General features: G+C 37.0%; 1 protein-coding gene across 1 annotated transcript in view; it reads right to left on the minus strand.

The window, feature by feature from the left end:
- LOC123309143 (protein shank) overlaps nt 1–10176 on the minus strand; it is a 131979-nt gene extending 121803 nt beyond the window's left edge. Inside the window, exon 1 of the mRNA XM_044892092.1 lies at nt 10004–10176. The gene's annotated coding sequence lies outside the window, so the exon portion shown is untranslated. The remainder of the gene's footprint in view (nt 1–10003) is intronic.
- Nucleotides 10177–12846: the final 2670 nt, after the last annotated feature.

The raw sequence follows: 12846 nt of genomic DNA on the forward strand, positions 1-12846 counted from the left end.
GAGCAGTTCAAATACTTGGGAAGCTTCATAAATACTAGGGCTAACCTTGACACGGAAATACACAACCGTATCAATTCGGCATCACGGGCATTCTGGAAGCTGAAGGACAGAGTGTTCCAAAATCACGACCTCAATCTGAAGACCAAGACAGCTGTTTACAGAGCAGTGATCCTCCCAACGCTTCTTTACGGAAGCGAAAGCTGGACTCCCTACAGGCGACATATCAAACAGCTTGAACAGACGCAGCAACGTCATCTAAGACAGATAATGCACATCAGATGGTTCCACAAAGTTTCGAATGCAGAAGTCTTGCAGCGCGCGAGTTGTACAACAATTGAGACTCAAGTAACGAGGGCCCGACTCAGATGGAGCGGCCACATTCTGAGGATGCAAGACACAAGACTCCCCAAAATAGCTCTATACGGCGAACTCACTGAGGGAGCCCGGAAACCAGGAGGCCAGTATAAGCGGTTTAAGGATACACTACATCAATCCCTAAAATCAGTTAATGCTAATCATAACTGGGAACAACTAGCGTTAGACAGGTCACAGTGGAGGTCTTTGGTCCACAGTTATAATGGAGAATCGAGAAGGATACAGCGGCGGCCAGATCTGGTTGGAGACTATCCATGCCCTGAGTGTGGAAGGATTTGCAGGTCACGGTTGGGTCTCTTTAGTCACAGGAGGGCACACAGTCGCAACTAGCACTAAGAAGTTACAAGTCTGTTCGATTTTTTTTTTTTTTTTTTTTTTTTTCCTTCTTCTTTTTGTAGATTTATTCCCGGTAACGGGATACAGCAATGAATGAATGAATATAAAAAATCAATCATGATTACATCATGGCAATCCCAAAAAACTGAAGCAAGAACTTTTCCAGCAGAATTTTGGACACGAAACTTCTTAGGTCTTGGAGAACCAGAGTGCAGCCTCCATCGATTGTTGCTTTGTTTCTGGATCGTAGAAATGTACCCAAGTCTCATCCGTGGTAATAATTCGATTTAAGAAGTCTACATCAATTCGAGCACAGATCGAACGCGATGCTTCTACCCTTGCACGCTTTTGGTCAGATTCAAACATTTGGGTATCCATTTTGCAGCAATTTTTCTCATGTCCAAATTGACGTGAACTATATGATGAACGCGTTCGTATGAAATATTCAGTGCTTCAGATATCCGTTTCAGCCCAATTCGACAGACTGATAAAATCATGTCATGAACTGCATCGATATTTTCGGGGACTGACACAGAAACTGGCCTTCCCGATCGGTCATCATCTTCAATGGAAAATTTACCTCTTTTGAAGCTTACAGTCCAATTTTTCACGGTCGCATACGAAGGACATTGATCACCAAGGGTATTAAGCATACCTTCGTAAATCTGCTTACCTCTTAACCCTTTTAAATACAGGTACTTGATGATGGCTAATAACTCCAATTTTTCGATTTTCACAATTTTGGTGGACATCTTCTCTCTTTTAATTTATTGCGTAACTCTGGTTTACTTTTTTGACCTCCAACTTCACAATGACACTTCTAATGAGTTATTGTTCGTTGCTATGGTAACACAATAGTTTTTTTATGCATGGAACTGGTCTAGGCAAACTAGATATCAGTACATCCTCGTACATGCCCTCAAATCTTCGAGTAGGGACGTAGTCATGGAACACCTTGTATATTATTATAAGTAAACAAATCGAGAAGCAAATTATCCCATAAAATTTTTTAGTATATATTCCGAGATATACCTTTTATGTGAATCCACGAAAAGCCACATTAATTACATAATTTAACGAATTCGTTCCTCACGAATCTCATATATCTCCTCAAAGTTCACACAAGAACGACAAGATGGTATTTGATTTGTGCATCATATACAACTTTCGATTACATATATCGATATTCATCATATTATACATCATCTACCACACGCAACTCAGAATAAGAGTTGTGTAAATAAACTCAATTCCTTCGTATCGAAAGCCATGAAATTGATGAAGGACTGAAATCAAGAAAGCGTTCCTTGATCGATGAGAGCGTCGAAATGCCCCGATCTATTTACTTGACGATGATTAATCACGCATCTGGAGGCCCATTTCGAAAAATCTGAATAGGAAATTGATAGATGAAACGGATTATTTATCAATATCTCTTATATCGGATACGTTGTTCGTCAAAAGTCCATAAATCATCACAGTGAGCTTTTGATTGGTACAAATATTTTGACGGACAAACTCCACCTCAAACGTAATATATTTTGCTGTTTTCAAGTCGAATTAGATCTTGATCTTTGAGTGAATTCGAACTATGCTTAAAACAGAACGCTGGATTCCAAACGAACAAATGTGTCCGCAAAGGTGGCTTGTCAACAGTTTAAAAGTAGGCATTGATCAGAGAAAGGGCTTTTTACTCGGCTTATTATTAAATTTCATACATATTATCATACACGGTGTATTTAAAAGTGAGGCGTTTTCTAAACAGAAGATATAACTGGTCAAAATAGGTCGTCTTACCGAAAATCAACTATACAAATCTTTCAAAATGAGAATGTTGAAAAAAAATTAAAATTGAAAACTGAAATAGATCCTAATACTACACCGAATACTACCCTAGATCATTTGTTATCTGAATTATCGCAAGGCACTGGGAAAAAACTAACTTCGTGATGAATTGTTCTCATTAATTTTCAGTAACTTACACAATTTTATAAAATGGCTCATTTCGATACCAACTGACAGAAAAGACTTAGGACAAAAGTGTGAAAAATAAAATAATACTTTTTCACGATTTTTTTTCACAATGGGCATCACAATCTTCTTGTTCGAACATGCCAACAATCGTCGTAAAAATGGGATGAAATGGGGAAACATCATAGCACTTTTTCATTATAACTAATATAAGCACTTTCAAGAAACTGTCTCAATTTTCTACATTTTTCTACCCTAAATTGCACGATACAACAATAATGATTCTCTCAAAAGTGACCTGATGCATCTAATCCGAAGAACTTGGTACTGAACCATTCATTGTCCAGCCATATACCAATGTTTTGTTTCGTTTTTGCGATCCGGAGTCACCTTCCACAGTCCCGTACTTGAAATTCAATGAAATTTTGTCGAACTTCTAGGGGTTGTATCTTAGCCGAGATCTTAGCCATCTTGGATATTTTATATAGACAATTTTTGGTTGAAGGACTTATTTTGATGAGTTCTACCTTCTGTAAGTAACTTAAACGATTTTATGAAATGGCTCATTTCGATACCAACTGACAGAAAAATAGAATAATAAGTAGTTCACAGTCTCACCAATAAAATTCGTCTTAATTATTCACAAATTCTATCACAATGGTCACTACAATCTTCGAACCCTCCAACAATCGGCCTAAAAATGGTATGAAGTAGGCTAACAATAATAGCACTTTTTCAACATTAGTACTTTCGATAACTGTATCAATTGTCTACTCTTTTTTCGACCCAAATCGCACGATACAACAATTTCTTCAAGTGACCTGATGTAACTAATCAGATAGACACGGAAGTACTGAACCATTCATTTATGTTCATGTTTTGTTTCATTTTTCCGATGCCGGAGACATCTTCCAAAGTCCCTTACTTGATATTTGATGAAATTTTGTCGAAATTCTAGGGGTTGTAGCTCAGCCATCTGGAATATTTTATAGAGACAATTTTTGGCGAAATGATTTATTTTGATGTCTTCTACATTATCACAAATTTACCTTCGAAAACACCCTGTATATTTGGCTGCAATTTTTTTTTATTTGGACAACTCAGATGTATAAATAAATCTGGTTCCTTACTTATTCAGCAATTTCCTTGAGTCTTGATAATTTTCGTTAGAAATATTGAAAAAGGACATTTAAGCTTCTTTTTCCCTATTGAGTTATCACAAAACAACTGAGTTTCAGTTAGTTCAGATATTTCCACGCAAACAGAAACATCCCCCAATCCCGAATCAATACCTCTGAAAATAATTAATATTTCATCCGCGTATTTGACAACTTGTTTCCGACCTGAAATGAGGATTCGCCTCAAAACGCAGAATATCTCACCCTCTTTCACAACCCCTCAAAACGCCCCCCAGATTCCGTCTTCATTACGCGTTCACCCCTCTACTCGAGACATTCTTCCGCCGTTCGTGACTTTTTAGGGGGTGAAAACACACTGTCAAAACATATTCATCATGATTCCGGATTCTAATGGATTTTTGGCGTTGAAATATTGTTTATATGCAATATCCAACGATGAGTTCAGAGCGTGTACACTAAAACGCCAAGGAATTGACAAATTTACCACTTTGTTTTTACTCGAATAGTAGTACTTATAGTTTTCCAGAAAAGGTTTTTATTATATGACTATAAACGCTAATGGGAGTTGAGTGCAGTAATCCGGTAATATCGATGATTCTAAACTAGTGGATTTTGTCAACCACTGTGACAAATTGTTATAAATACTACGTCGTTCATTTGTAAGAGAGTGCTTCAAGTATCGCATCAACCTCCTAATAGAAGAGGCTCTCAAAGCTTCTTGATTGCTCAATCCCTGTTAATGGCATTCACACAGCTCGACTGTATATTCATGTGTATGTCCGATGAATAAAAATGTGGTCAATCTTGTACCATAATGATTTTTCGACTATGCAGCTAGTAATTGTGACCAAATGAATTGGGTTTGCCCTGAATTTAATTATTATTATGGTAATATGGATACGCTTATTTTTGATTCGATTGTAATTTGGCGAACTTTCGCTTAGAATATTTTCCATAATTATCCCATCAGAGGTAACAGGTCCGTTTTGTTCATTTATTGCATTTAGATCGATTTCTATAAAAATATATGATATTTTCATGCCTCAACTTGAAATGGAATGTCAATAGATTCCAAATTCCAGATACTTCGGCTGTGAATAATGTTGTGGATTGAGATATTCAAGGAATTTATTAATGTGACTATTAAAGGTGCTGTCAAAACAGTTGAACTCGGGTAGAAAAATAATAATATTTCTGAATTCAACCAAAAAAATTGCGAATATGTTAGTTTTCGAAATAATTCAACTTGGAATATTATATATCTACCTTTCAATGATGTCAATTATGTTTATCGATAATATACAGGCTGGGCAAAATTTGTTGTCTACTGAGAGGATCTCGAGAACTATAGCAGCTAGAAGAAAACGGATGACATTTCCAAGTTCATTCTCGGAGAAACAAAGAATGGTGAAAACCGCAGCCCCCTACTATACTTCGTTTTTGAGATTGACAATTTTGTAAAGTTCTCATAACTTTTTTATCTTTAAAGTTACAAATCTGAAACTTGAACCTTCTACAGGCACTTTTTTACGTTGAATCTACTGATGAGCTCAAAATATTCTTTATTTCGAATCTTTAGGTGAACTTTCATTTTTTTAATTGTCAACTTTTATTGAATTTGATATTTTTGAATTGGTCAAAAACTTTTTGTCAGTAGATTCTACGTATGAAAGTGCCTAAGAAAGTTCAAGTTTCAGATCGGTAACTTCAAAGACAAAAAAGTTATGAGAACTTTTCGGAAACGTCAAAATCTCAATTTTTATTTATAACTCGAAATCTAAAATGATAGGCCGATTCTGTTTTCAGATTTGGATTAGTCACGAAAAAAGATCTCGAGAATGTGTCATCCGTTTTCTTCTAGCTGCTATAGTTCTCGAGATCCCCTCAGTAGACAACGAATTTTGCCCACCCTGTACATCCTAGGGCATCGCAATACACAGGGTGTGAAGGAATACTAGTGAAAAAACTGAGGAAAAAACAGTGTGGGTCTTTCATATAGTTTTTTTTCAGCTACCCCTGCTTAGATACAATCCCCTAAGGATGGTAACTGAAAACGAGACTGAAAAGCAATTTTTATAATAATTTCTTCCTAAAAATCAGAAAACTGACAACCAATAGGTACGACTCACGCAACGTGTCTGTTAATAATTTTTTTTTGAAATACCGTTATTATTGGCAAGAAATTAAGTATAAGAGACATTATTTGATCAAAATTAGTCAAGCTTTGAAAATTAATTTTTCAATGATCTAATGCGAGATCCAATGTGACTAAGGTAAAAATTTTCTTGTAAAATTTTCTTTTATTGTGTTCTTACTCCCATAGAATGTCTACCTACTCAATATCATTTCTGTCAGTTTTTTGGTTTCTAATAAAAAAGGTATAAAATTTAAGTGCTATATTTAGGGATATGTCTAAGCAGGGACTGTTCAAAAAAAAATTATATTTTTAAACAAGGAATCACTTCTTAAATGTTTTCGCAGATTCATTGTAGTTTGTTAATGCATCACTTGGTTGGTTTCCCAATTTGCATTATTTATTTTCTTCTTCTTTTATACATTGAAGACTTCGAAAGCTAATGTAGTAGGCCATGAAATCCATGGAATTAAGTAAGAGCCTTGAATTTTCAGCAACTTCCGCAAATGAATTCTCATTTTATAAGGGTGTTACTGCCGTCTATATAGACATGACTTTGGATTGCTGGGCATCTGTCATAGACAATAGTTGTTGCTTGTACTTGCTTGAAAGGATGCCAAAATGTAGCGTAAGAGTTATAATGAATAATTTCCCAGGTTGTCTGCACAATTCATTACTACATCAATGTGAATACTACAATTAACCCGATCAGTCAAGGTGTTGTTCGTGCATGACATAAAACTAATTATTAATCCCATTCCGATATCTCGTGAAACTTCACGTCTGATGAAACACGTGTATCTAAAAACGTTACTTGCACATCAGAGTAAGAAATTATACTTGCATCTCAATTATATATCATTCCCTACAGTTGAGAATGGTTATTATTGAGGGAGGAGTCCTGCTATGAATAGCACATGAAAAATAATCGTTATTTGAATAAAGCGAACGGCAATTTTTTCCGAGCAGTTTTTTCATCGCCCATTGATTCCGCACCTTACATTTATGTGTTTGTTGAGAATATCACTTAATTGTATATATGTGGATATTTCCAACTGAAGAATTTATTCATTCCGTTAGTGCTGATTGTCTATTATAAAAATCTACTGAGCCTATCTAGAAGGCGCTGACATTTTATGTCCCTTCCAAACAACAGTGTGAACATATACATGCTGTTTGTACTTTCTCCACCAAATGCAAAGGCAAATTTGTAACTTGCCTATCTAACAACTTTGTACATAATTTTCTAAATAAATACTTTTTGACTTTTTTTGCTGACATTTGAGCAATAAATTTGAAAAATAAGGTGATGACAGTTGTCAAACATACCTGAATGTTCACCATTAATAGATTAAGGAGCAGTTGACGTCTTTAATGAAATAAACTAATTTCATGTAGAAAATGTTTTGAAAATGTTGGAGAATGCAAAAATTGATTTGATGTTAGTACTTCGAAATTTTCTTCTGCTTTAGTTGTTTTTTCTCCTTACTCAATATTTCTTCAACAAATGGAGAGTGAAACATCTTTCACTAGGGTAATAAACTAGTAAGCCCGTAGAGTCACCTAAAACTATAAGGTGGCCCTGTTAGCTTTACTTGGTAGTATTTAGTACCTAGATTGGTACTGAATCATTATAAGGAATTCTGTAAGCTTTTAGAGATAATATTTCCTGAATTATTCGTCGAAATGGAACAATATCTTCTGCTAATTTATCCTGTAATTATCAAGCTATAGGATATGATTTAACCACAGACAGATCAAGAGATTGATTAAATGAAAAAATATAATTCCTTTTTCAGAATAAATACAAGACTTCTATTGCTTGCTCTTTTGGCACAATTTACGTATGTGGTGAAGAGATACTGTAAGTAGATAAATTTTGTAGAATTGTGGATCAAGGATCGTATTCCAAGCAACTAGCTTTATCTAATAACTATTTTATCCTGTAATTCATGAAAATTTTGCTGGTAATCCCACAATTTCTATGCGGTAATACGTAATTTATAGCCAAAATACTCTTCGGAACACAGATGTTATATCCATCTCGTTCAGCACCTGTAAGATTGTGTCATCTGTCGTCATCCGATATATAGCTCGAAAACATTATGTCGTTTATACTTTTCATTTCAACGTAAGGGAAGGAAAATAGTTAGATTACAAAAAAACGAAAGATAGAAACCGTGTGGATAGCGGAATTGCACAAAAATTTTTTTCTACCATGAATTCACTGGGTAACCAATAATAAAGTTTTGGATTCATCCAATTACTCACTCGAAGTCGTTTATAATTTCGAGCTGATAATCGGAAATATGTAGGTGGAAATACACTGATGTTATGGCTAGAGTTTAGGCTCGTGTTTAGGTTATGTGCCCAAAGCCTTTTTCTATTGGAAATGGTTTCCAAACAAATTTTTTTAAAGAAAAGAACAGGGTTACATTACTCACCTGTTTGATGCGTTTCGTTCATAAATGGTTAGCCTATTAGCTATCAAAAAATTCGAATTTGAATAAATCAATGAAGGAATGACCGTTTCATTGGGTTTTATTTCGTCATGCAAGCAAGTTGATCTGTCTATAGTATTTCGTTTTCAACGTTCTACGAAGTCTTTTACCGAGTCTTTTACCATGATATAATAAGAAATTTAAAATCTAGCGACCAAAAAATGAGACAGATTTTCCAGAGAAATTCCGAAATATCGATAATAATTCAAAACACATTGATAGTTCGGGTGCATTTTGATAAAAAAAAGCTATCCAAGTATTTCATGCTCGATTTGATGACCCCAGCTCAGCAGGGTGCATATTGATCGACATTAATTTGAAGGGGTTGTAGAGCATGAATAGTAGTTACGTAAAATTTGCATAAGAAAATAGGTATTGTTCGAAAATAGAATTTTCATTATAATTCCACCAGCTTCCATGCCTCGTACTTTGCGCATAATAAAAAGATGTTGATTTCTTATGGTATGTTTATGCCTCGGTTTATGCCTTATTTCGTAAGAAATCTAATATTTTAATATTAGAGAACTGAGAAAATATCTGGCATCTCGCTTTGCATTCATGTGAACATATGCCCAGTCCAAAACTTCGATTACTTTTTATTGAAAAAGACATGAAACTCAGAAAATAGTTTCTACCTTATATATTTACGAAAAGTAAACACTGAATTCTGAGGAAGGCAGATGCAACAGAACAGTACTCGTTTCTGTGTGACTTAGTTTTCAGTAAAAGAGAATTACTCGGAGAATCACTATTCACCCAATAGTTCTTAGAATAGGAAGGCTTCAAGAACTGTCTCTAATTCTCTAGTGTGGAACTGTTCTGTCTTATGGTGGGTTTATGCAGCATGCAGCCTTCCTAAGAAATAAGGCGTAAATTCAGGATATTGGCAGATAGCGATTACAGCGGATTACAGCTTCAGTGTTCATAAAAACCAATGAATATGGTAGACTTTGAAGGCCTGCATCTGTTTCTGAAATAAAAACACGATAATCGTGTTTTTCAATGCTATTTATTTTCAAATTCCTCTCTTGAGTCCAAATGTTCTCCAATTCCAGGTAGATAGGAAATTGCAGCACCTACTTTGGATCGATCAAAAATTATATCAATGTATCCCCTGAGCCAAAATAAAATCGATTATAACCGGAGAACATAAATAATGGGGGAAATAAAACGATATTGAAGGGGTGCAACCCCAAAACCGGCCTACGTATCGCCAAAATCCGTACTTTAGGTGTTCGCCGTCAATTTAGGGAACACAGGACCATTGATGCGGAGCTCAATCTCCCGCAGCATCCGAAATTCGAACCGGATGACTCTCGCAATCTGAGGCCAATCACTTCCGCATATTTAAAGGTCCTGCAACGCCTCGGCTCATCTCCGGCATCGAAGCCGAAGAACCAGGTGTTCGGTTGAAAAATTACCCACATTCTCGCATTGCAACATCGCCTATTACTGTAAATTCCGAATTGGCCGCAACGTCTGCCCGCACCGCAAGAGCAAAAACGCAAATAGGATTTTTTTTCTTTCTATCTTCTATGTCAACGTACCCGGCTGTCAGGATGGCAGTAATCCACAAGAGGACAGGTATCCGCACAATGCACAAACAAAACACAAGCACGATTCCGTTCTCACTTGACAGCTCTTGCCGATGGGATGAAGAGGCTGCGAGCACTATCAGAGAGGTCACGGGCGCACTTCCAATCGACCCATTCGGTATCGCGTAAACGGAGCGACTGCAGCGCGAAGTTGGCGGCGCTCTAGGAGAACCAAGCTTGGGGGTGCCGCAAGTGGGAGTTCTGGGCCCGCTGCTTTACTCGCGGTGTCTTTTACACAGGTGGACAGGTACTTTCAGGGATTCGGATCTTTGTTATGATCCAGCTGGAAGAAGAGGACGGTTGTAATTGAATTGTGTGAAGTTGAATAGGGTTGAGTGGTACGAGGATGGATGGACAGGGGTGGTATCGGGACCGATTTGGTGTGGACGGATCATTTCAAGTACCAAAGACTGACTAGATTAAGGATTTGAATTTTTTACCTACATTCAAGATCGAACAAAAACAGCAGCAGTAGGAGAAATCATGTTTTCTTCTCTGAATGATATTATTCGGACTTTTGTTTTTGTTGTTGATTTTGACCTACTGAAGGAATATCTCCTCCTGAAGGAGTCTCTTCTCCTGAAGGAGTCACTCTTACTGAAGGACGCAATTCTCTTGTAGCAGTCTCTTCTTCTGAAGGAGTCTCTTCACCTGAAGGAGTCTCTTCTCCCGGAGGAATCTCTCCTTCTGAAGCAGTCTCTTCTTCTGAAGGAGTCTCCACCCCTGGAATAGTTTCTCCTTTTGAATTAATCCCTCCTCCTGTAAAAACAGTTAGCACATTCACCTGTCTGGTGATACATGGCGATCCCTTTGTTTTTGTGTTGATTTTGGCCTACTGGAGGAGTTTCTTTCCCTGAAGGAGTGTCTTCTCTTGAAAGAGTCTCTTCTTCTTAAGGAATCTCTACTCCTGGAGGAGACTATCCTTCTGAATTAATACCTCCTTCTGTTAGTACAGTTAATACATTCGCCTGTCTGATGATATATGACGACCTCTTTGCTTTGTGTGTTGATTTTGACCTACTGGAGGAGTCTCTTTGCCTGAAGAAGTCTCTCCTCCTGAAAGAGTATCTTCTTCTGAAGGAGTCTCTTCTTCTGAAGGAGTCTCTTCTTCTGAAGGAGTCTCTTCTTCTGAAGGAGTCTCTTCTTCTGAAGGAGTCTCTACTACTGGAGGAGTCTCTTCTTCTGAATTAATCCCTCCTCCTGTTAGCACAGTTAACAAATTCGCCTGTCTGGTGATATATGGCGATCCCTTTGCTTTTGTGTTGATTGACCTACTGGAGGAGTCTCTTTCCCTGAAGGAGTCTCTTCTCCTGAAGGAGTATTTTCTCCTTGAGGAGACTCTTATTCTAGAGGAGACTTTCCTCTTTTTAGCACATTCACATATCTGATGATTGATGGTGAACCCGTCTGTATATCTCCTAATGAGGCTTCCTACTTTGTAACGCTATGAGCGTAAAAAGGGTCTTCACATTTTCGTCGGCAAATGTGTGTGTTAGAGCTAAGGGCTGACTGATTCACACTCACTGATAAAATATTCAGCAAGCTCAGGAATGAACCCCAAGAGTCATTCTGAAAATGGCTCAAAATGGATCTGACCCATTGCGGAAATGCATAACGAATTATGGTATCTTCTTGGCAAGTAGGTGTAAGCGTCTAAGCGAAGAGTTCATACTTTTCAAAATGAGTAAATGGTATCAACAAGGGGATCCACTATGTCATTGTGTCAAATTGCGTTTGAATGACCTAGAGTGTTTTCTGGGTAATGGTAGATAACGAAAATGAAACCTGATGTTCGTATGGTTCGCAACTTGCAATCTGATTGGTCGCACAGGTTTCTCTCTTGACTGTAGCGGATTACTGAATTCTGGCCGCAGTATTTCTGGCGCGTAGCGTCTAACTTCCACTTCTAAGTTCAAATCTCATGAGTCAGATCTTGACTTATACTACTAAACTGACAGATTGTAACCACAGTCTTCTAAAGTACTCTATAGACGGCTATGGTGTAACCAAAGAATATCAACTTGTGAGTCTTTATATAATAAAGGTTCAATAAAAAAACAATCAATTACCAAATCATACCCCGTCAAAAAAGGTCAGGTATCTTAATTTTTCGTGCAACTTCGCAGTAAGTTCTACAGGTTTGTACTTTCAAACTCAGGGCGGTTGTTTCAGAAGCATCAGTTGCAGGGAGCGACGTCAGAGCTACGAACTCAAATAACAGCATTTTCGCACATTTTGTATGGCACGTAACGCTGTATTCTCAACAATAAACATCTACCAAGTCCATATCGTCCAATTCCGATCAAAAATTGTTACTAAATATATAACTGATCAAAGAAGACGAAATACATTATCGAGTTCTCCAGCTTTGTTCGAGTTTTTTTAAATCACGGAGAAATCTGGAGAGTTATCCTTAACTACTGGACCTAGGATTAAGTCCGCTACTGTGCGCATGTTTTAAATGACGCAATAAGACAGATAAGACCGATAAATTGTTCGAGTTGTGGGAAAATTGTGTCTCTCTCTTGAATAGTGGTAACTGCGCAGGAAGTTTTTATGATTAATCAGAAAAAAAAAACTATGCAAAACATCGAGCTCCCTTATTAAAATAATATCCTACAAATAGGTGGAGAACGAATTAAAATTATAATGGGACATGTTGCTCTGAAGGTATATACAGGGTGGGAATGAATAGTTGCGAAAGAATTCAAGGGGTGATTCCTTGTTAAAAAATAAAGTGGGTCTTTTATATACTTTTTTTTGAGCAGCCATTTCTTACAACATTTTCCTTTTCA

This window comes from Coccinella septempunctata, chromosome 3 (assembly GCF_907165205.1).
Source record: "Coccinella septempunctata chromosome 3, icCocSept1.1, whole genome shotgun sequence".
Lineage (NCBI taxonomy): Eukaryota > Metazoa > Arthropoda > Insecta > Coleoptera > Coccinellidae > Coccinella > Coccinella septempunctata.